At 41.3% G+C, this 25,729-nt stretch overlaps 1 non-coding gene and 1 pseudogene across 1 annotated transcript; one reads left to right on the top strand and one right to left on the bottom strand.

Moving 5' to 3' along the window:
- The window catches only part of LOC110540402 (small ribosomal subunit protein uS8-like), a 142,850-nt pseudogene that overhangs the window by 11,534 nt on the left and 105,587 nt on the right, over nt 1-25,729 (bottom strand).
- Nucleotides 17,199-17,305, top strand: LOC132648423 (U6 spliceosomal RNA). The gene has a single exon (XR_009586825.1). It is a non-coding gene; the product is annotated as a U6 spliceosomal RNA (small nuclear RNA).

Genomic DNA, 25,729 nt, shown 5'->3' with positions numbered 1-25,729 from the left:
GGCTGTGGGAGAACCATTCCATGGCCACATCCTGGTTTTGTTTCTTCCCAGATTTCTTAAAGAGTTACACATATTGGTCTAGTTGTGTTAGAAGACACCGGAATAGTCTGGCAGAGTCACCCATAGACCATAGGACAGCACTGGGCACCTTTACACTTTAGGAGGGGTTCTGGGCCTGCAGCATTGTTACCTGTCAAGTCTGAAGCTTGCCTTCTGACTCTACAGTTGAAAAGATCATTCCATCTGCTGAGGAAGAGGTACACACAGCCAGAAAATCTTCCTGAGTCCCTCTAGGTTGGGGAGAACTTACCTTTTAGCCTTGTTTTCCACCTGCCTCTCATTCTTCCTGGAATGTCATACGTCTCTAAGTCAGACCACTGCTAGTCCTAAAAGCCCCACACATTGTTCTTTTCTGATAGCTTAAAAAAACAAAAGGCGTAGACTCTCATTTCTCTGAGAGTTTAATTACTACCCTGCATCAGGACAGCAAGAGAATTAGATGACATCTCAAGCTGTAGTAAAAGAATGACTTTAGGGCATCTAAAGCCATTCCATATACACTGGAGGCAAGAAAGGTGACAATGATGGGCTAAATACAGAGAGAGTTTAAACTTAGTCCAGGATTTTTTTCTCTTCCCTCTCAAAGCTCTGAGTCCAGCTCCCATGTCAGTCCATATATGAATATTCAATGAGTTCCCAGCTGTGCTGTCCCCTCACTTGCTCCCAGGACCAAGAAGGCACGAATCAACTAAGGTGCAACTAAGAAGTTTCATTAGAGACAGACCTGAGTCTCAGGATCTCAGGAGAAACACAACTTCATTCTTTAAGGAAATTATTGTTATTTTAGCTGGACGCAGTCATTGTGAATATTTACTAGGCACAGTAAATATTTTAGTTGATGTGTATGATAAATGATGCTATGATAAGGATGTCTGGCTTATCCATCACTCAGATTCTTGATGTTGGGAGTATTCAAATCCTATCTTGTGTTTTGAAAAACATAATTGATTGTTATCAACCATCATTTCCCTGCTATGCTACAGATCATCAAAAGTTATTCCTTCACTCCAGCTGTAAGTGACTGCCTGTTATTTCTTCCACAACAACTTCGCTTTCTATTCTTTTTTCCTTCCTTCCTTCCTTCCTTCCTTCCTTCCTTCATTTCTTTCATTCTTTCTTTTTTCTTTCTGCCTTTCCTTTCTCTTTCTTTCTTTCTTTCTTTCTTTCTTTCTTTCTTTCTTTCTTTCTTTCATCACTTTAAATAGCAACCCCCTCCCTCCTCTCCTCCCAGTCCCAGACCCTATCCCCACCCTACCCTCTCTCCTTCTCAGAGAAGGGGAGCCTTCCAAGGGGTACCATCCTACCCTGGCACCTCAAGTTGCAGCAGAACTAAGTGCACCTTCTCCCACTGAGGCCAGACAAGGCAACCCAGCTAGGAGAAAGGAATCCAAAGACAGGCAACAGAGTCATAGATAGGCCCAAGTCCCATTGTTAGGGGACCCACATGATGACCAAGCTGCACATCTGCTACATATGTGTAGGGGGCCTAGGTCTGGTGCATGCATGCTCTTTGGTTAGTGGTTCAGTCTCTGTGAGCTCCCATGGGCCCAGGTTAATTGACTCTGTAGGTCTTTAGGTCCTTGACTCCTCTGGCTTTCTCAATCCTTCTTACTCTTCCACAAAACTTCTCTAGCTCGGCCTATTGTTGGCTATGGGTCTCTACATCTGTTTCCATCAGCTGCTAGATGATGTCTCTCAGAAGGCGGTTATGCTAGCTTTCTGTCTGTGAGTATAGCAGAGTATCATTAATATTGTCAGGGATTGGCTCTCTTCCATGAGGTGGGTCTCAAGTTGGTCCAGTCATTGGTTTGCATTCCTTCAGACTCTGTTCCATCTTTATCCCTATACTTCTTATAGACAAGGCAAATTTTGGGCTGAAGGTTTTATGGGTGGATTGGTGTCCCACTCCCTCCACTGTAAGTCCCACTTGGCTACAGGAAGTGGTGATTTCAGGCTCCATATCCCCTTCTGCTAGGAGTCTCAGCTAGAACCGCCACTCTAAACTCCCAGGAGCCTCCTCTGTCCCAGAGATTCCTCCCCATACCAATTTCCGTTCTCTCTCCTGCTCTTCCTCCGACTCCCACTCCAACTCTCTTCACACCTGATCTCTACCCTCAATACCTTCCCCACACCCTCTTCTACCTAGTTCCCTCCCTCCATCTTCTCTTCTGAGTGAGATTTAGGCATCCTCCCTTGGGCCCTCCTTGGCTTCTTTGGGTCTGTGTATTGTAGCATGGTTATCCCGTACTTTATGGCTAATATCCACTTATAGATCAGTACATACCATGTGTGTCTTTTTGGGTCTGAGTTACCTCACTCAGGATGATATTTCCTATCCATTTCAATCCATTTGCCTGCAAATTGCATGATGTCTTTATTTTTCAATAGCTGAGTGGTATTCCATTGTGTAAATGTACCACATTTTCTTTAACCATTCTTTGTTTGAGGGACATCTAGGTTGTTTCCAGATTCAGGCTAGTACTAATAAAGCTACTATGATCATAGTTGAGCAAGTATCCCTGTGGTATGGTGGAGCATCTTTTGGGTATATGCCCAGGAGTGATATAGCTGGTCTGAGGTAGATCTATTTCCAATTTTCTGAAAATTCTCCAGATTGATTTTCACAGTGGTTGTACAAGTTTATATCCCCAACAGCAATGGAGGAGTGTTCCTCACTTTCTATTCTTTAAAAAAATATATTATTTACCACCTTTGCTATGGAAATTCCAAGTTTTTTTCTGTTTTTCTCACTTGATACCATTTTCAGCAGAGGAAAATGATACCTCTTTTTTTCTTCATACTGCTTTAACCAACACATTGAGCTTTTCACCAACTTGAGGAGAGGAATTAATGCCTATGCTAAATATGAGCCTACATTTATTTTATTAATATCATTCAATCTCTGTCAGGACAAGTGAAGATTTTTTTTCCAGTATCTTACTTTTGTTCATGTGTTTGTGGCAAGTAAATATTCTCTCCTTGAAACCCCAGTGATCTAATGTGGGTGCTTTAGTGGTAATATGATATGCTAATGCAAACTTTAATAAATTAGAAATCTAAAACTATAAATACATCTAGTAGTATAATAAGGATATTGTCCAAGAAAACAAGACTTTTTGTGGGAACTGACATGATGGTCAGAGAAGGTTCTTTGCAATATGTGTGAGTATTTAACAATTTGGAGCAACATCCGCTTAGAGCATGCAGCAATGACTGGTGGTTCCCCCAGAAAACCTCCCGTTCTTCTGGCTTTCTACATGGGATCCAAACTCAGGTCTGAATGCTTGTATAGCAAATATTTGTATGCACTGAGCCATCTCCCTAACCTTTTCATCAGAAAAATGTAATTTAAAGTTGGATTTTTATCCTTTCAGATTGGCATACAGATATACAAACTAATTTTTAAAAAAGTATGCCTCAAGGAAGTTGATTAGAAAAGAAACCCAAATAAAACATAAAGAAAAGAATAGACATTGCTGACATTTCCATGAAGTATCTGTTGATACTGCCAATATTATGGTGAAATACATTCTAGCATATTGCTATCATGAAATCAGGTACAAGCCTTTGTTAATCTATAACATTTGTTATAGCATTTGTTAATCTATTGTAACGCAATTACCCGAAGCAAAGTTACGATAATGAAGATGTTCACACTGTATTCACAGGAAGAAGTCGGAATCAAGATGCCCAACAAAAAGAATCAGAACATATCCACTCAGCAGAACATAGGATTCTATGAAATGATGCTTCTAAATGATGCTTCCCATGACAGGAAGATTGGTGCTATTTTGTTGGAAGTAACAAGCGTTGAGCCTGTGCACTCAGTAGTTTTGTTTTCACACCAACCCTGTTTACATCTGAAGCTTCAGCCTAATTCTGGATTTCAGATGCCTATCACTACTTGTATTTACCTTACCTTTTCCAATAAATCTTCTGCACTTCTGCAAAATTAATTTCTTCCCTGTTTATTGGACAAATATTTACTGAGAGCTAATCAGTATCCAGAATAGTTCCCAAAGCCCAAGTTGCTTCACTCGCCAAAGGAAGATCTCTAAATCTCCAGAGAGCTTCTGCAACGTAGGAATGACCACCTGAAGCTGACTCAGCAAACTGCAGCATACAGAAGCACTTCAATACCCTCCCAATGACTTGGAAGGCTAGGGAGCCAAATAGGATCGTCCAGCAGGCACAAGCCCATGACACAAGCATGGAGTTGGCTATGTGCTTATTTCAGGGAAAGCATGCAGGCTCAAGGACAGCTACAACTCCAAGTGGGGTTGTCCTACTTTTTTTTTTTTTTTTTTTTGTTCTTCTCAATGCAGTTTATTCAGGAACCTTGAACAATCTTCTGACCCTGGGGAAAGCCAGCCCACAGCTTAAAATAGCCTCTGGGCAGCCAACCCCAGCATGCCTTGTGGGCAATGCAGATAGGTCCACATACACGGAAGCAAGCCAGATCTTCAGCCTTAGCCAAATATGGAGTTGTTTGTGACAGAGAGCACTCACCATTGGGAAGGTGGAAGGTGGAAACCAGCTCCATCTTTAAGGCGCAGCATTACGCAGCTCTCTACAGTTCCCCCTTTTTGTTTTAGACGCATCAGGCAAGAGTAGAGGTCTGATCTCTGATATTAGAAATAAATTGGGACTTTGTACTGATGTTCATTTAGGTGTCATCCACCCAAAGAGCATCAGACCCGTCTGATACCTTTTTCTCAGAGGCGGGACCTGGGGCATCAACCCGCATGCAATCAGACATGCTCTTCTCTGGGTCCAAAGCGGCTGACCCTGAGTGCAGTGCTTAGCCTCGCATCCTGAGCATAACATTTTAGCTTTTTATGGTAGCCAACCATGCTTGGGGAGACTGTCCTGCTTCAATGGCTGTAAAGGCCTGAATGTTCATGGCTGCATTACGCTGTTGTGAGACTCTAATCTTGCATATACACCACAGGCAAACCAAGGAGACCAACACCAGAAGGCCTGCTAACACTCCCATGCCCGCCCATTCCTTCAGATGATTCATGGCTGCAGCAATCCATGATGATAATCCTGTGGCTAGTCCTGCGTCCACTCTGGTAGAATTTGCCGTAACAATGGCCACTCTCAGCTGCTCCATCGTAGTATCGAATTCTTCAGTCCAATTACCTAAAATATAGCTAGACAATTGTTTAGACAGATTTGCAGCATGGATGCCCCTCACGCTATGACTCTCTGCAGACAGAAAAGGGATCTTGGAATTACAGCCGCCATTGTTACTGCCATCTCATTGGCGGCTGTTGGAGCTACCACCGCGGCATTAGCCATGAGTCATACTATGCAGACTGCTCAGACCCTAAATAATCTTTTAGCCAATGTAGCTCATGCTTTAGATGTACAAAAAGGAATTAATGCTCAACTAAAAGGAGACTTGATGGTGTTCAATCAGAGGATTGACCTCGTGCAGGAGCAAATTGATACCCTATGGCAAATCGCTCAACTTGGTTGTCTTACTTTTTTGAAGGGCTGAGAAAACTTCCATGGTGGGAGGGAAATGTGGGGACAGACCAGATCATGCAGCAAGAGCAGAGCTCTAATAAGTGGATGGAGTAGTAGTGTGGGTCTGAGCAGTAGAACAGCTCTGACATGGCATTTGGGAGAGTTCCAGTTCTGGGCTTAGTGATACACACAGAGTAAGGGTACAGGCCACTTCCAGGCATCAGGGCAAGAATAAATGATTCCCTTTTGACATGGAGCTACAGACTTTCATAATGAAATATGTGAAGAAACAAGAGAAATCCAGAATGACCCCAGACTCTTCAGTGTAAGCCACTGGAAAGATTCAATGATCACAATGTGAGGCTTGACATACATGCTAGACCTCTCAGTGGCCATACTGAGACCAGAAGCACAGAGACTAGCAAAAAGGTACATGTGTAGTGCTGGTCCGTTTAGTTTTGGTTTGACATTTGGAGTGTGAGTGAGTGTGTGTGTGACAGAGGACAGACTACATCCTCAGTAAATTGTCACTGATAGAAGTAAGATGTTACTGCATGGAAGTAGATTGAAAAATAGTGTGTATCAAATATGCTTTGACACTAGTTCTCCCAATATTTATGTGACAACAGTTAAAAGTTACAGAGAATTATTCTGCACATAGTGTGTGTTTACATAACAATTTTAGGAAATGGGAACAGCAAGAATCACCCCCCTTCTACTGCCAGAAACAAAAGACACAGAGAGGAAGTTATCATACTGGAGACAAATCAGTCAGGAACTAGGAGAGTTCTGAGCCCCAGTTGCCTGGGCCTGCCTTTCCAGAGTATTATCTGCTCAGGGCACTGTCTCCTGGGGGCTGAGAGTGCCCCTACCAATAGGCACCCCAGTCTAGCTGCAGCTGAGTCACCCAGGCAAAGGTCTTAATTCACTGTGACTTAAGCACATCTATTATCATCCTTCCGGTATAATGATCACACTCATAGTGACATTAGTAAACATACAGCATGGAAGATACCAAGCATTCCTGCAAGAGACAGCATCAGGAGGACCATCAGTATAGACATTACATGCAGAAGAGCTCTTCTTTGCTCTGCTGTACCCCTTTGCCCCTAGACTGACCCTGGGAGGTACTAGCATTAATTCCATTGCTACACTCTGCCAACCACCTTGCTAAGTCATGTCTTGCCATGGGGTCACCAGCAGCCTGGGCAAGTCATCATCTTGAGTCATTCTGCTAAAGAGCAGGCATGTCAAAGCCAGCAGTTTCTTTTGGAAGTTTCTGTGTATTTCCTAAAGGACTCCAGTCAGATCTGTAAGGCTTTGAAATGTCAAGGCCCCAGATTCCTTTTATTATTGTTGTTGTTTATTACTATTACTACTACTACTGACATCTGACCCACTGAAAATTGCCACTGAATCGTGTTCAAATATTTCAAGTCCTCGGTCTTATTGTTCCTCATGCTCAAGAGACTGTCAGTAAATAACATGGATCTGATGGCTATATCAAGAATCACTGATCATTTTTCTTTGCCCAGGGATCTATCTGCCTGAAGCATCATGCATAGAACTTTTCCCAGAGACTCCAGCCTGACTCAGTGCAAAAATACATGGCTTGGGCTGAGCTCAGAATGTTTCTTTTCCTGTTCTATTTATTCCTAGGCCTAGGGCTGGAAGCTTCTAGCCTCTGTACAATCTCATCTTCTGTTAACCCAGATCTTGAATGCTTCAGCTTCTAGCATCCTTCTGCTAACCTAAGCCTAGAATGTTTTAGCCTTTGAGACTTACTGCTGAAAAGCCCACCCTTATCTAGCTCTTTCTGAACTCTGGCTGGCAGGTTCGACCCAGCTGTTCTGGCTCAAATTCCTCTCCAAGCTGACTGATTCAAACTAGCTTCACTCACTTTTGACGAATTGCTCTGCTTGGTCTTAAACTACCTCTAGCAATTTGTTCTAATCTTCTGGCTCCTTCTTATTCTCTGGCTCATTCTGTCTTCACCTGTGTCTAGCTTGTTGTCTCTTCAAACTGTCTCTGTAAAATTCTTCCAGTAAAATGCCTCTCTGTGTGTCTCTCTCACACACTCCCTCTCTCTTTCTCCTGCTCCTCTAAGTCCACTTTTTTCTTCTCTGTTCTCGTGTGAGTTGGGTGCATCCTGGTCTGTCAAATCTTTTGTATTCCCCACTTTGCCTCTCAATTAGAAGTCACTTTCAAACATGGGCACCTCTTTCTACAAACTAACTTTATCTTCAGTGTTCGGGATTAAAGGTGTCTACTAAGGGTGTGTCTGTACTCCGGCCAGAGGGATTAAAAGGATGTCATTCCAGCTGGATCACGCAGACCTAGAGGGTTCTTGGATGTGATCCCTTGCCAGAGCAGCCATGTTGCTAGATTAAAATTTCTTTACACGTCAGTACAGTAAAATACTATGGACTTCCTTAAAGATGGAAGAAATGCCATTCAACAAATGCCAAAGGTCTGAGGTCATCTGCTCTAGGAAGTGATACACAAGGGAAGGAGGAGGAAGTATTTACCTAAATTAAAATTGAGATCAGTTAACTCACAGTGCAGTTTTGAAGCAGCCTGAACCCTTGGAAATAAAGATATTGCCTGGCTCACCTTTGCTTGATAGCTCTAGTGTTTAGTCTTTGTGGTGGTTGTCCAACAGCAGGAGTATTCAGTCCTTGAGGGATTCACCTTATAGCATAAAAGTTCAGGCCTTGAGGTTTCCACACTTGTCCCTGTTCTGCAACCTGAAAACAATGCAACAATAGACGTTTTCTTGCTCACAGCAAGAGACTCATCTACCCAGGGTCTCCCACTTTAAGTGGACATGGGACTTTCTAGGAAAACTTATTAGAGACAGGTGCTCAGTCCATACCTCAGAGCCTATGAGTTGAAACTCTGATGTGGTTCCCAAGAATTTGCTTTCTTTCAATTCCAAGCAATGCTGGAAGTTCTGGTCCATGGCCACATGTAGAAGACTACTGTGTCACTATCAACTAAATTGAATTCGTCTCCAGACAGCAGTGACTCACGCCTTTAATCCTAGTACTCAGGAGGCAGAGATAGGTAGATCTCTGAGTTTTAGGCCAGCCTGGTCTATAGGGCAAGTTCTAGGATAGCAAGGAGTATGCACAGAAACCCTGTCCCCAAAACCCATTAAAAATACTGAATTCTTGTTGTTCTTTTTAAGTGCAGAAGTTGAATGGGATGAAAAGGAGATTGGCTCCAGAAGAAGACATTCCTGGGCTAGATTCCAACTCTGACAATTAGCAGTTGTGTGGACTGGGAGGATTTTGTACTCTCTAAAATCTTCAGTTCCCTTAAAAACTCTTCAGCAACATCTTTTTTGTTAACTACAAAGCCAGTGTAGATCATCCAGAGATGAGTCAGTGGGTCTTTGCTGCCCTAGATCTTAGTCTCAGCATGAACTTTGCTTATGTGATAATGTTGAGCTCTTTTGAAGAGCCAATGTTCTGAGAATAATATATAATCCAATAAGCAAGAAGCTGCTTTAGAAAAATTCTGATTCTGCATTTTGACATGGATTGCTGTTTAACAAGACCACAGTATGGAAGTCTGTAATTCTATGTTCATAGTGTCTTTTAAAAGAAAATGTCCATCCGAACCACCATGACATTTGATCTAGAATCAGGGCATTGAGCAAGTTGAGGACTTGGAATTAAATATCTCACCAGTGAATGCTGTCTTGGGATAGCAGACATTCATGTCTCTGATTTGTTTCCAACAGAATCTGGTCTTCATTCATGTTGTACAAAGCCATGTGGAAGACCCAGGGGCAAAGTGCCTTGAATTCTTCTCCTTTCCTGTGATAACTTCTAAAGAAGTTGGGTATCAAGCCAGGGATGAGTAAAATAGTGACTGAGAACAGATGCCTAGTAGTGTCCCTGCATCCCTTCTCTGGATGCTTGGGAACAATGTCATTTCCATGTCCCATTGGTTAAGCACCAGTTACCCCAAAGAATGTATAGGTGCTGTTAAAATTCTTGTCTATCCCTTCTCAAGCCTTTCCTGATACTGTCCTCTCAATAGCCAAAGAATGGAAATAGCCGAAGTATGCTGGCTAGTATGTGTCAACTTGACACAAGCTAAAGTCATCTGAAAGGAGTGAACCTTAATTGAGAAAATTCATCAATAAGACTGGTCTGTAGGCAAATTTGTATGACATTTTCTTAGTTACTGATATGGGAAAGCCTAGCCCACTGTGCATGATGTCATAAGTCAAATAAACCCTTTTCTCCCCAGCTTGATTTTGCTCATGGTGTTTCATCACAGAAATAGTATCCCTAACTAAAACACCAACTGTCCAGGGATAGAAACACGGATAAAAAAGAAGCAAAAACCATGACATATCCACCCAATGAAGGATGCAAACTAAAAAGGAATGAAGGTCTTATATGGAAAGTAACATTTTACATGAAATTGCCTTATTACTTAAGTGGAATAACCCAATCACAAAGTGGTACATACTGTGTGATTTCACTTATAGTGCTGCTCCTAGAACAGTCAAATTCACAGAAACAGGAAGTGCCATGGTTGTTGGAGTTAGGAGAGAGGGCAGTTAGTGTGTAGAGAGTTAGTGGTTACTTAGTGGGTTTTTTTTTTGTTGTTGTTGTTTTGTTTTGTTTGGTTTTTTATTTAATGAAATTAGTGTTTCAGTCTGGGAATATGAGAGGCTCTGGAGGTAGATGTGGATAGTTGTAAAAGCTTCACAACACTTTCTGTTCTTAATGTCACTGAACTGCACACTTTTTACATGACTAAGATGACTAATGTATTTAGTGTACATTTTACAAGAGGAAAAAAACAGAAGATAAAACTCAAATGAATTCAGCTCAGGAGTTTTCTAGCTAAAGTCAGAGACTGGAGAGAGGCTGCATTTACCTCCTTCCAAGCTACTGAGCGTCTGACATTTGTCCATCTGCCCCATCAAACACACCCTGCAAGCAGATAACAGAGGGAAATAGCTCAGAGGAGTGGGGAATATTGTTGGAATATAAGCAATAGGCATGAAGCATAATGTGGGCATATCAAATAAGAGCCCCAGAAGTTTTTCTGAAACAGAAGGAAGCTGTTGAAAGGCAGTAGGAATTTAATCATTTGTTTTCCCATATGCTGTCTAGGCGACACTTTTCATATATTCAGCAACAGGTTCTGCTCTATACCATGGAATCTGTGGGGGTCTGGGTGGTCTATACAATGATTTTACTCACAAATTCTGTTTGTAAAAGCTGTGCTAGAAGAATACTCTCCCAGCTCTCCCGTTCAGGCCAAGCAAACTCTTTGGCAAAGGCAGTGAGACCTTCACACTCTTCCTAGTGTCTCAGCCTTGCTTTCTTACTGGCATATGGCTGGCTGGACACACTTCCCTTCCTCTGTGGACTTCCCCTGAGTGATACTAACCCATGTGCATTTGAGAGTGTAGGCAGATACTGAATTCCACAGGTGGGAAGAAACCAGATTAGTTCTTCAAGGGTGGCAGGAGTATGACAATATGAGCGCTGATAGGCCCCTGTACTTTAGGTGCTGGATTCAGATTTTTATAATTTACTCCTTACTATCTTGCTTACCTTATTTGACAGTGGGAAAAACTGAACTTCAGGCAAATTTTCTTTAAGTAGAATTCCACAGCCTTTAAGAGGAATAAGTAGAATCTGAAATAGATACTATAGGAGGGCCTCAGTCGGCACAGAACACACTCAAACACCAAATTCTCTATACAAAAGAGATTTATTACCCTAGAGGGGCAAATGGGGCCTCTGGGTTGGATGAAGACAGACAGCAGGTGTTTCTGCAGAAGTGCTCTTAAAGCGGGGGAAAAAAAGCTAAAGCCTGAGTTAGAATGAGTTGGTAAGTCATTATAAGTTGGACAGGTTAATCAGTGTAGCCTGAATTTTGATAGTTCGATGACCTTGGTATTTACTCTCATAAGTGAGTCAATGGCCTAATAAGCAAATGGGGAAGGAAGAAGAAAGGGCAAAATCTGCAAGTACCATGTTTGCAATGCTTGGGACTGTTAGAGGGCCCGGATCAAACTTTTGCATTTCTTATTGCCAGTAGTGAGGAAGCCTCTGTTTTTTGTTTGTCTGTTGTTGTTTTTTGGTGCTTTTTTGTTGCTACTATTGTTTATTTTATACATCTTTGAGTATCTGAGTGATTAACAAGAATAGATTAATCATGGCAGTAGTTGCTCCATTGTTTAATAACAAGGTGACTAGGGAAAGTAAAACGATTTTTTTGTATGATGCAGTGTATCCCAGAAAAATACATAAATGTGAAAGAGCAAATGGGCACCAAAGTGTGCCCCCATGAGTAGTATGAGTGTGGAGCAAAAATAGAAGTAATAATAGGCTTGCTCTTAGATACATAGTATTCTTCTTTGAAGAGCTCTGAATGACATTGTAAATCAGCTTTGTTTTGCTCTAAAGAAATATCTGAGTCAAGCTAATTTTTAAAGGGGGGAGGGATTTATTTGGGATTGAGATTTGGTCTCAGAATTAAGGGAGAACAACACATAGATAGGAAAAAAACATTTTTTGTTTAAGGTGAGAACTTGCTCTGTGGTCCACCATACCCTACAATTGTAGCAATTCCTTTGCCTAGACCTCCCCAGTGGTGAGATTGTAGGTGTGTCACCATACCTGGCTCAAAGCACTTTTGAAGGGAAAGTATAAAAAAAATCAGCGACCCTTCCTTAAAATTGTATAATCAAGTGCTACAGAGTACACAAGAGTTAAATCAAGAGCAGGATGAGACACACAGCACAGGGCTCAGCATTCAGTCCTCAGAACAATCCTATGAGGAGAGGAGAGAATTCATGGTTCTCACATTCAGCTGGAAGGGGGAACAGAGAGAATGAGCAATGTGCAAAGCTGCCTTTGTTTTTGTTTTTGTTTTTTTTTTTTTTTTTTTTTTTTTTTTTTTTTTGGTGGGCACAATCTGTAAGTAAAGATAAAGAACCCAGGGTAGGGATGGAAACTAATTCAGTTTCCAACTTCAGAGCTGCTGATGTGGGTGACCTACTGAAAGTCTTTTTTTCTCTTCTGTCTTTCTCTCTTTCTCATACACATATATGTGTACACAGTACAAGATGAACATTCCTTCATCTTGATTATATGCTTCTTTGCTAGCTCAGACCCCTGTGTTCTCTGTTTCTCAAGAATCATCTACAATTAATATATAAGATATAATAAAAGAAGAAACAGATCTGGGGTGCCCTATATTAGAAGTTGAGTCAGTATTAAAGACCTTTCTACAAAGTAGACAGTTATCTGTTATAGTTCCACAAATCAATTCTAGTATATAGTCAAGATATTCTAATTTTATGCAAGCTTTTTCCCCCTAAAAACCCTCTAGACATCTTAAAGTACACATAACATACTAAAGAGTGCAGGGACAGTACAAGAAAGGAGTTATATAAATAAAACACATTCATTAACATAGACATTATTTTACAGTTTAATCTATATTGACAGATTAAGAAAAAGGTGTTATTTTAATATGTAAATATAAAAGCATACATTATAATCTTATGCCTATTTATTCTGACATCCATATATATGTAAACACACACATATTCTTAACAAAAGTGATAAAATGTAGTTATCACCTTTATCAAAAAACTATACAAAGCTGGGTATGATGGCGTAAGCCTATGAGCACAGTACTTGAGAGACAGAGGCAGAAGGATGAGCACACAGTTAAAGGCCATCCTGGTCTACAAGTGAGTCAAGCCTACAGAGCAAGACTGTTCTAAAAAGCATAAAGGAGGCTGAAGGGATGACTCAGCAGTTAAGAACACTTACTGCTCTTGCAGAGGACCTGGTTCTGCTCCCAGCACCCACATGGTGGTCCACAGCCATCTGTCACTCTAGCTCCAAGAAGTCTGATGCTTTCTAAGTGTGTCTGCATGTGTGTTGTGCACATACATTTACATAGGCAAACACACATATACACATTATCATAAAATGATCCTTTTGATATTGAGAGAAATGTTTTAGAGCTGACGAAATGGCTCAGAAGTTAGAAGTACTTGCCACAAAGCCTGACAAGCTGATTTTGATGCCCAGAGCTCATAGTGGAAGGAGAGAACTGATTCCACACATTGTCCTCTGACTTTCACATGTGCATGATCACACATGGCCACCCACACTGCACACACTCACATGCACACACACTATATACATGTGCAAAATAATAGTGAATATAATTTTAAATTTCAAACTCTATAAGAAACATTACACTTATGATGATAAGGAAGGATACAAATGCTGTGTTAAAGGCATGAAGAAGGAACATTTTCCCAAGAGTCCACCATACTGAAAGTCCCAGCCAATGCAGCAGGAAGAATAGGACAATGTCAATGTGAAAAAAAAAATCTGTCATCACTTACATGTTGTGTAGGAGTTTATGTAGAAAAAGTAATACATTACAACTGTCAAGTAAAAGATTTAAATTTAAAATTTAAAAAGTTAAAAAATTTTATTGCTACATAACCATCATGTAGAAAATAGTGTTTAATAAGAACTCTGTCTTAAGTAGCAAAATATTAACAAAGCTTGAAATGAATTAAAAAAACAGATAAGAGCATTACAGGAAAGAAGAAAGCGATATCTTTTTGAAAGATTTTATAGAAACACACCGAGCTGTGTCACAGTTTCTTAGTATGGCTGCGGTGTTGTGTGGATACTTGTCTCTGGAGGGAGATGCAAGGCAGAAACCAGTGGCTGAAACTGTTATTGAATGACTTTACCAAGTATGCCCAGAGAAGGAGTCCTGCTTAAGTGTGTGGGGGGGTGTTCACAGCTGGATTCTGGGGAGCAAGCTCAGCCTCACAAATGTCAGACTGAGGACTGGAAAGGGAAAAGGAGAGGGGACAACAGACTGCGCATGCAAAGGCCCTGGGGTAGTCGGCCATGCTATACCAAGTTTTTGTTTTTTAATTAATAAGTAATGAAATTCCTCTTGCTGGTAAATACTATTTTTAGCATCATTTTAAGAGGGGGATGTGGTCCTAATAATTCACTGAACCAATTTCTTCGTACACATTGAAACTGATCTTTCTCTTATGAGCACTATGCCAGCGTACACATCTCTGAATCTGCTTTGTTTCCTCAGGATATGTTCTGAAAATAGATGTGTTATGACAGAGAAAACTCAAAATTGAGTGTGTTTTATACCTATAACCTTTTCTTACCCTGTTACATGGGGTCCTCTAAGTTCCAAGAGGAGGGACTTCAGCAAAATGTCTGGCTGTGGGTCTCTGCACCTGTTCCCATCTGCTGCTGAAGGAAGCCTTTCTAATGATGATCGGACAAGGCACCTATCTATGAGGATAGCAGAATATTCTTAGGAATCACTTCATTGATTTTTTTTTTTTTTTTTTTTTTTTTTTGCCAGTCATGTTTGGTTCTACCCTAGGTCTCTGTGCTAAGCAGTCTCTGTTTTCTGGCCACCCAGGTAATGTACAGTACAAGCTCCTTCTCCAATTAAAGCAAAATTTGGTTGCTCACTCCCACAAGAAGGGGGGATGGAGGACACTAGGAGAACATGCCCACTGAATCAACTAAGCAGGGCTCACATGGGCTCACAGAGACTGAAGCAGCAAGCACGCGGCTTGCGTGGATCTGCACCATATCCTCTGTGTATGTTTTGGCTCTGTGTATGTTAGCTTGGTGCTTTTTGTGAGACTTCTAAAGTGAAAGCAGGTTTATTTCTCACTCTTCTCTGCCTGCTTGTAGGACTCTTTCTCTTGTTGGATTACCTTGTCCAGCCTCAATATGAGGGTTGGCTGTCCTCTCTTGGAGACCTGCTCTTTTCTAAAGAAGAAAAGAAGGAGGTGTGTATCTCTGGGAGAGGGAAGGTAGGGAGATGGGAGGAGTGAAGGGAGGGAAAGCTGGAGTTGCAATGTAGTGTGTGAGAGAAGAATCTATTTTCAATAAAGAATAAAAATCTGCAAAATAATTTAAAAGTTAAGTATGTTTGATACTTATAGTTAAAATAGGACCTAGAATCACTGTACAATTTCCAGCAAAATATCACTCCATATGCTGAACACTATTACTGTTTTTTAAGAGTCTCGCTGATTTGATAAGTGATAATTTCGGCTGTAATAAATTTCTCTCATATTCCATTGTGCCTTTGAAGTAGCTCATGTATGTTATTTCATCACCACATGGAGCAGTCACCCACATTTCTTCTTGACTCACCCAAACTCACTATTCACTGCACATTTTCAAATAAAATAAATAAATAAATAAATAATAAAAATGTTTTTCTCAAGTGGGAAGTATGAGCATATGAAAGGCATCTGTCTTTTCTAAACTTTTCACTGAGGATCTTTGTATTTTCTTTCCAGTGTTTTACTTTCTTACATACAGAAATGCATTAAATCTTTCCACATATGTGTGTGACTGTACCCATGTATATGTCATGCAAAGTTCTATAATCAGAACTAGATCAGAGAGTAGGTATATTTAAGTTGTGTATGGCTAGTCCTAGTTATCTGTAGCTAATGCGAATTACATATGAATTATGTATATGTGTATATTATATGTAAATACTAACATATAAATTATATGTAATAAATATAGGCAAAGCAGAATGGAATATATGTTTGCAAGTGTCATAATGAAACACATTATTTTGTGTTTTTATTTTTATTTTATGTGCATTGTTGTTTTGCCTGCATGTATGTCTGTGTGAGGATGTCAGATTCCCTGGAACTAGAGTTACAGATCACCATGTGGGTGCTGGGAATTGAACCTGGGTCCTCTGAAAGAGTAGCCAGTGCTCTTAATTTCTGAGCCATCTCTCCAGCCCCTAATTAAAAAGGTAACCATAAAACATAGTAGGTCCCTGGGGGGTGCAGCCTGGCCAGGCCACAGAGGAAGATGATGCATCTAGCCCTGATGAGACCTGTTAGGCTAGTGTCAGAGAGAAGGGAAGGAGGTCCTTTCCTATCAGGGACCTAGGGAAAGGGCATAGGCAGAGAAGAGGGAGAGTGTGTGGGACTAGGAGGAGATGAGGGAGAGGGCTACAGTGGGAATACAGAGTGAATAAATTGCAATAAATAAATATTTTAAAAAACAAAATAAAAAACATAACAGGTATTGACTATATGTATGTTTATATCCAATTCTCAGCTTGCAATAGTGATACAGCTCCTGCTATCACTTTCATATCGATGGTGAAGCTGAGGATAAATGTGGACACTCTCATGGCACTCAGCTAGGTTAGGGATCAGTCAGGTCAGATTCCTGGCCAGGGCATACAGTTTATCTTGCATGAAAAAAAAAATAAATAAAACTCCACTTACAAGATCCTATACTCTTTTTCCTGAAAACAACCTTGCAGTGATCAAATTAGACAGTTTGAGGTAAAGCAACATCAAAAGAAATCATGGTCCAAATCAGGAAAAGGAATCAGGTTGACGGCCACCACAGCCTCTGCTCCAGCCGGGGAAATGGGTTGCTGAGAATAGGCAGCCAGCTCTGTCTGCAGATGACCTCTCTATGTTAGATCATAGAAAACACATTCCCATGTCTTTAAGGGTTGTGTGTGTGCACACGCATGCATGCATGTGCGTTTTAGAACTGGTGGGAAACTATATAGGGAAAAACATAGACATTGAAAACAAATCCTGGGTGCTCACTTGGGCAGCACATATACTAAAATTGGAACGATACAGAGAAGATTAGCATGACCCCTGCGCAAGGATGACACACAAATTTGTGAAGCGTTCCATATTTTTAAAATGCAAATAGATCCATATTTATCACCCTGCACAAAACTAAAGTCCAAGTGGATCAAAGATCTCAACATAAAGCCAGATACTATAAATTGGTTAGAAGAAAAAGTGGGGAAGAGCCTAGAACTCATTGGCACAGGAGACAACTTCCTGAACAGAACACCAACAGCACAGGCTCTAAGAGCAACAATCAATAAATAGGACCTCATGAAACTGAAAAGCTTCTGTAAAGCAAAAGACACTGTCGTCAGAACAAAACAACAGCCTACAGACTGTCATATCTGACCCCATATCTGACAAAGGGCTGATATCCAGCATATATAAAGAACTAAAGGTCCCGCCTCTGAGAAAAAGGTATCAGACGGGTCTGATGCTCTTTGGGTGGATGACACCTAAATGAACATCAGTACAAAGTTCCAATTTATTTCTAATATCAGAGATCAGACCTCTACTCTTGCCTGATGCGTCTAAAACAAAAAGGGGGAACTGTAGAGAGCTGCGGAATGCTATGCCTTAAAGATGGAGCTGGTTTCCGCCTTCCACCTTCCCGATGGTGAGTGCTCTCTGTCACAAACAATTCCACATTTGGCTAAGGCTGAGGATCTGGCTTGCTTCCATGTATGTGGTCCTATCTGCATTGCCCACGTGGCATGCCTGGGTTGGCTACCCAGAGGCTATTTAAGCTGTGGGCTGGCTTTCCCCAGGGTCCGATGATTGTTCAAGGTTCCTGAATAAACTGCATTGAAAAAAAAAAATGGGGTATGAAGCTAAACAGAGAATTTTCTGTAGAGGAATATAGAATGGCAGAGAAATACTTAAAGAGATGCTCAACATCCTTAGCCATCAGGGAGATGCAAATCAAAACAACCCTGCGATTTCACCTTACACCCATCAGAATGGCTAAGATGATTAACTCAAGTGACAACACATGCTGAAGAGGTTGTGGAGAAAGGGGAACCCTCCTCCATTACTGGTGGGAAATGTAAACTGATACAACCACTTTGGAAGTCAATCTGGTGCTTTCTCAGACAATTAGGAATAGTGCTTCCTCAAGATCCAGCCATACCACTCCTAGGCATATACCCAAAATTTGCTCAAGTACACAACAAGGACATTTGCTCAACCATGTTTGTAGCAGCTTTAGTTGTAATAGCCAGAACCTGGAAACAACCCAGATGTCCCTCAATGGAGGAATGGATACAGAAATTGTGGTACATTTATACAATGGAATACTACTCAGCAATCAAAAATGAGGAAATCATGAAATTTGCAGGCAAATGGTGGGATCTAGAAAAGATCATTTTGAGTGAAATATCCCAGAAGGAGAAAGACACACACAGTATATACTCATTCATATAGTCCTATAAGATATGATAAACATAATGAAATCTATACACCTAAAGAAGATAAACAAGAAAGAGGACCCAGGGTAAGATGATCAATCCTCACTTAGACAGACAAATGGGAGGTGCATTGGATATAGAAGAAAACAAGTAACAGGACAGGAACCTACTGCAGAGGGCCCCTGAAAAGACTCTACCTAGCAGTGTATCAAAGAAGATACTAAGACTCATAACCAAACCTTCTGCAGAGTGCAGGGAATCATATGAAAGAAGGGGGAGTTTGTATGACGTGGAGAGGACAGGAGCTCCACAAGGACCAAATATATCTGGGCACAGGGGTCTTTTCTGAGACTGACACTCCACCAAGGACCATATATGGATATAACCTAGAACCTCTGCTCGGATGAAGCTCGTGGTAGCTCAGTAACCAATTGGTTACCCATAGTAAGGGGAACAGGGACTATTTCTGACAGGAACTCAATGGCAGGCTCTTTGACCTCCCCACCCCCCCAAGGGAGGAGCAGTCCTGATAGGCCACAGAAGAGGACTTTGCAGCCAGTCCTGAAGATAAAGATAACTGATAAAACAGGGTCAGATGGAAGGGGAGGAGATCCTCCCCAGTCAGTGGACTTGGAAAGGGGCAGGGAGGAGATGAGGGAAGGAGGGAGGGTTTGGGAGGGAATGAGGGAGTGGGATACAGCTGGGATACAGGAAATCAATCTGGCGCTTTCTCAGACAACTAGAAATAGCGCTTCCTCAAGATCCAGCCATACCACTCCTAGGCATATATCTAAAAGGGGCTCAAGTATACAATAAAGACATTTGCTCAACCATGTTTGTAGCAGCTTTATTTGTAATAGCCAGAAGCTGGAAACAGCCCAGATGCCCCTCAACTGAAGAATGGATGCAGAAATTGTGGTACATCTACACAATGGAGTACTACTCTGCAATGAAAAAGAAGGAAATCATGAAATTTGCAGGTAAATGGGACCTGGAAAGGAACATTCTGAGTGAGCTGTCCCAGAAGCAGAAAGACACACACGGTATATACTCACTCATATAGACATATAGGATAAACGTACTAAAACCTGTACATCTAAAGAAACTAATTAAGAGAGAGGACCCTGACTAAAACGCTCAATCCCCATCCTGAAAGGCAAAGAGGATAGACATCAGAAGAAGAAGAAAACAGGAAACAACTTAGGAACCTACCATAGAGGGCCTCTGAAAGGCTCTGCCCTGCAGATTATCAAAGCAGACACTGAGACTTATGGCCAACTGTTGGGCAAAGTGCAGGGAATCTTATGTAAGAAGTGGGAAATAGTAAGATCTGGAGAGGACAGGAACCCCACAAAGAGAGCAACAGAACCAGAAAATTTGAACACAGGGGTCTTCCCAGAGACTCATACTCCAACCAAGTACCAGGTATGGAGATAACCTAGAACCCCTGCACAGATGTAGTCCATGGCAGCTTAGTGTCCAAGTGGGCTACATAGTAATGGGAAGAGGGACTGCCTCTGACATAATCTGATTGGCCTGCTCTTTGATCACCTCCCCCTGAGGGGAGAGCAGCCTTACCAGGCCACAGAAGATGACATTCCTGATGTGATCTGATAGACTAAGATCAGAAGGAAGGAGAGAAGGACCTCCCCTATCAGTGAACTTGGGGAGGGACATGCGTGAAGAAAGGGGAGGGAGGGTGGGAACGGGAGGGGAGAAGGGAGGGGCTTATGGGGGGATACAAGGTGAATAAACTGTAATTAATAAAAAATAAAAAATAAAAAAGCCTTAAAAAAAGAAAATGTAACTAATAATAAAAAAATTAAAAAAAAAAAGAAAACAAATCTTGGGGCTGAGGAGGTGGCTCAGAGGTTCAGAGCACTGTCTGATCTTCCAGAGGTTCTGAGTTCAATTCCCAGCAACCACAATGTGGCTCACAACCAGCTATAATGAAATTTGATGTCCTCTTCTGTCGTGCAGGTGTACATGCAGACATAACATTGCACACATAATAAATAAATAAATCTTTTTTTAAAGCAATCCTATATTCTGCATAGTAAGAGACTTTATATGAGAATGACTGAGCCTAAACAATTTGAGCTTATGAGTAGCATAAGTATAAATACATTATTATTTATTACTTTTAACTGAGAAATGATGCAGCATCTGGAAATCTGTAGCACCATGAACTTGTCTCTCACTGTCAAGAACTATTGCCTGTGTTTGACTGTTTCAGATATTGCTAATGAACTTGACCACTTCAAACACAACACCTTCCAATCTCTTTTCTATGTCACAGCCATATACCATTATGGCTTCTGTGTTTATGAAAACTTCTTAAAAAACAGAAATAGCTCCTTAAAAAATGTTTAAGTCATTTATGTCAACCCACGTGGACGGGAATAGCTCTTTAGTCAAGCAATCAAGTGCAATGGCTACACAGCAAAGAAACTATGACAGCCACTGCTATTAAGGATCACTGCTCTGAGTTTCAGTCCTGTGGGACAGACATGGTGGCCAGAGAGGATCAATGGGTAACACATTTCATAAAACCAAAGGACACATGGTCTTATATACTGATAATGCTGGTGTAGTGACACACTGAACAACCAATATCACACTCCACAGGACAGCCGGCCACAGTTTATCAGAGACTTTTCTCTTGTTCTTTTCTTTCTTAATGATGCAGAAAATAATAGCATGTCTTCCAGCTGCTGGTACCCAGTGCAATGAAGGGTGAATACATATGACATATGAGCAAAGCAGAGACTATCATGGGAGAGGAGACAGCATCATTCATTTTCATAGCTATCAGCTCATTTTGGTTAAAGGATGAGAGCCTAGCACACAGACTTCGATGCAAGCCTAACCAGATGTTAAATGCTGGAGAAGTAAAAAAAAAAAAAAACAAACTAAAAACAACAACAAAAACTGCTGGGGAAAGGAAAAAAAGCTGTTTGACTTACAGTTGAATTTAGGAGAGTGACAGCTGTAGACCACTGAATGACATTGTCATGATACTTCCTTTCTCAAAATCAATGAGACAGTTTATTTATTTTAAAAATGGACATTCCTGGGCATTTGCCTTACAGCCTGAAATCAGGGCTTTGATTTAAAAAAATTGGATTGTTTTAGACACAACATTTGTATCTATTGATTTTGATTTATAACAATTAATGAATGCTCAGATGTAACAGCCAAACAGAATACTTCTGTCCTACAACATGATTCTAGCATTGATTTTCTACCAAGCACTTTAAAGGGATATGGGCATTACAACTAGAGAGATGTAAGGAGAAAAGCTTCAGAATTTGAAGTGGAATAGATGCCAGAGGTTTTAATCCTGAAAAGCAATAGAAGATCACATTGTGGTGGCATTAGAGATAACCAATATCACTCATGCCTGTGCTTTCTGCTTCCTATTTGATTTGGGAAGATGCAGTAGAAGCAGGTGGAGTCTGGCATGGCCATTTGTAGTAACACCACCTGGCCTCACTCAGGTGAGGAAGGAGGATGTTACAGGGGAGAGTAAGTGACAGGGGTCTTCATGGGACTGAGGTTCCATCCCCAGTTGGGTTAGGAGAGGGAAAGTTTGGAAGGTCCATGAACATGGTAATAAAAGGAAAACAATAGTATATTCCACAGAATAGGGCAATCATGCTAAGGCAAAGTGACAGGGAGGGTGGTATTTGGGACTGTGACATTTAGCTGTGGCTGAATATTACCTGGGAATATTGGACACAGCAGTGCCTAAGCTCAGGCTTTCCACCTAGCTAAAACTTATGTGGACTCCGCATGTGTTCTTCCCACAGGGCCTCAGAGTGTGGAACCCACATGGTGATGTGTAAGCTTTTGTTCAGTGATTCTGTTGAGCAGTCAGAACTGAAGGCCTCTGAGATTTCATTGGAATTCAAGGGCAGAGAGAGAAATTAGAAGATGGGATTATTATCTGGAAGGAAACAGAACCCCAGTCAGCCAGTTTAGGACCCCTGGTGATTCAGAAACTCAACAGGGGCACTGTGGCATAGCTACTGTGAGCAGAGGGATGCTTTTCAGCTTAGGTCTGTGAAAGGAAGGAACAAAGGAAAGAGACACTCAGGAGTTCAGAAATAGCCCCTAAAGGAGGGGTTGGGGTAGAGTCTCATAAAAATATAAACACTGCTGGAAACATTGCTCCAGGCATAGAAAGGTTAAAAACATATGGCTCCCTCAAAGGACAAACCTACTCTGTGCCCCCACCTGCAAATCTCTTTGGTCTAACCTAGTCCAAGTCACAGTATAAGAATGTCCAAGTCTGACATAATTAGCTTCCCAGAGAACAGAGTCAGGAATGAGGTGGAGAAGGAACGTTTGGAAATGGCAAAGGGTGGTGGCTAAGTGGATGCAGTCATAGGTAACACAGAGACTGGTTCCAGGTTCCCAAAGGTACCAACATATACCCTAGTCTAGTGCTCCAAGTTTATTTGATCCTTAGGATTCAAACCATAAGAGGTGATCTGTAAATTGTGAATAACTAATGTACAGTGTCCTGCAGTTTTAAGCCACTTGAGATTGTTCATAATACACAACACAAGATAAGTCACTATTAGACACTTGTTTAGAGAATAACGACAAAAAGGAAGTCTCCACATGGTCAGAGCACATGTAATATTTTCATGTCACAGAACGATGGGTATATAAGCAACAGTGCTAAAGGCCCTGTGAGAAGTATAGCCTGGCTCCAGAAAGCAATAGGGAGACCCTGTAACTTTTAAGTTTTGCTAAATTAAAATATAGTTACATAACTTCCCCCTTACCTTGCATCACTTGTATCCCATGTCCTCCTCTCTCCTAGCTTCTCTAGAAACATGGTCTCTCTCTCTCTTTATCTCACAATCCAAATATTTGCTTAAATATTAGATACAATCTGCTAAGTCTAGTTTTATGTGTATACATGTGATTTCAGGGATGACCACTTGATAATGGTAGCCAAATAGGGGGCACACATTCCAGGAGAAGATGATTTCTCCCTCTTGCAATGGTCTTTAGTTGCTTGTTTGTCTTTGTCTTTATGTACAGCTGTATGAGATTCCCCAATTCCAGGTTAGCATGTCTATTGGTGTACTTGTTTAGGTCTTGTTAGATAGCCATAGTGTTGACCTCCTGTGTCATTTCTAGGAGGCATAATTAATAGCAGATTCCCTGGTCCTCTGGGCTTTACAATTTTCCACCTACTCTTTCACAGTGTTCTATGAGCCTTAGTGCAGAAGTTGTGTTGTAGATTTATCAAGTGGTGCTAGACACCCCACAATCACTTGTTCTTTGCATTTTGACTGGTTGTGTTTCTCTGTAATGGTTTCTCTTTTTGAAAAAGAATTTTCTTTGATAAGAATAAAAGCTAAATATATCTGTGGTATCTGGACAAATATTTAAATGCAAATAAGAAGTTTGCTGGTTTAGTTCAATAAAGTGGTTGTTTGTAGGTTCTCGTCTAAGATTCATGACTTTAGTAATCCTGGGTAGTTGCCTAAGTTCCCAGTACTGGGCATGATTTCTCTCTTGTTGAGTAGACCTTAAGTTCATTTAAAGAGCTGTTGGTTTTGTCAAGATATAAGCTGTTGCTGTACCATTAGAGCTATCTTGCCAAGCTGGTCATTGTTGTGGTTCATGGCATCCTAGCCAGATAGGACTATTCATTGCTTCCTCCCTTAGAAGTTTGCACAGTACCTTCTGCTATCATGAAAGCTATTTTTTAGGAAGAATACTTTTTTTAAGTCCAATCCATTTAGTCTTCCATTAAAAACATCTAAACTGTCATGATATAAAGAGTTAGTATCTGTGAGAGGAATTTTGATGTGAAGTTAATCAAGACCAGATTAACCATATTTTCTTCATGCCTGTAGCCATGAAGACTGTAGTTGAGGGATCCGTAATCATGAAACTCAAGTGACAGGATGCTCCTAGCCTTATCTTGACCTTGGCTCATGCTGAATGAACTCATTACTAATGCTTCATACTAAAGAACACAGCCCTGTCTGCCGGTTATTTGCTACATTGCTAAGGAATAAGCCTAACTTTCTGGGATTGATTCAGCTAAATCAATGTTAAAGCCCCATTAAAATACTGGCAAAGAGGAGGGTGAAGATTCTGAATTTTTGTGTGGGATTTCCGTGGTGGATATATGGGAGAAAGGGGGTATTTCCAATAGCAGTCGCCCTGGCAGAACAGAGGAGTGGGCGCGGCTACTCTCCAGTAACTGTTTTGTGTGGGAAAGACTTCACAGGCCTTTCTGTACTGATTGGTTGTGAATTGGGGCCTTGAGTCACCAGAATGTGGCACTCACAGTTGGAGATGTTTGCAAAGCATCTTTGCTGAGAAATACAGAACAGCACATGCAAGATGGATCAGCTCTATCCTGGCCATGCCTGGAGCAAGGACCAGGCAAAGGAAAACATGATGTTACACACATTTCATTTAACTCAACATAAGCAAAAACTCTCATTCAGAGTTTCTTAACAGAGAAATGGGCTCCTGTGAAAGGCAAGCTCCCCATCCTTACATGAGCCTGCTCTCTGCTGGCTGCTTTTATGGCTGATGTTTTAGAAGGCATACCCACACAGAGACCAGGACAGAAGGTAATCTGGTCATAGGATTACTTGTCCCTTCCTCCTGACTGCAATTCATGTCAAAGTCCACAGAACCTTTAGTACCTCAGTATTACTTTACTTGGAGGTAGCCAGGCAATAAGATAAAACTTGTACGATAAACCAGATTGGCTTCCAACTCACAGAACTAAACCTGCCTACACCTCTCCCTCACAAATGCTGGGATTAAAGGTGTGCACCACCATGTCTGGCCATGTGACTGGGTGCCTTTAGAAGAGGCTGTTGGAACACAGACAAGCACAGGGAGAAGATGGCCACCAAACGCTAAGAGGAGGGGCTTCTGTGATGGTTAATCTAAACTGTTTATGAGGTGCCAGCAACGCAGACACCTGGGGGTATCTAGAAAGGCCTTTCCAAGGAGGTGGAACTAAGCAGAGACTCACCTTGAATGTGGGCACCATTCCATAAACTAAGGTCTCGAAGTGAATACAAATCAAAAA

Source organism: Meriones unguiculatus, chromosome 16, assembly GCF_030254825.1.
Source record: "Meriones unguiculatus strain TT.TT164.6M chromosome 16, Bangor_MerUng_6.1, whole genome shotgun sequence".
NCBI lineage: Eukaryota > Metazoa > Chordata > Mammalia > Rodentia > Muridae > Meriones > Meriones unguiculatus.
The sequence above is the reverse complement of the archived record's forward strand: the minus strand, read 5'-3'. Positions and strand labels throughout refer to the sequence as shown.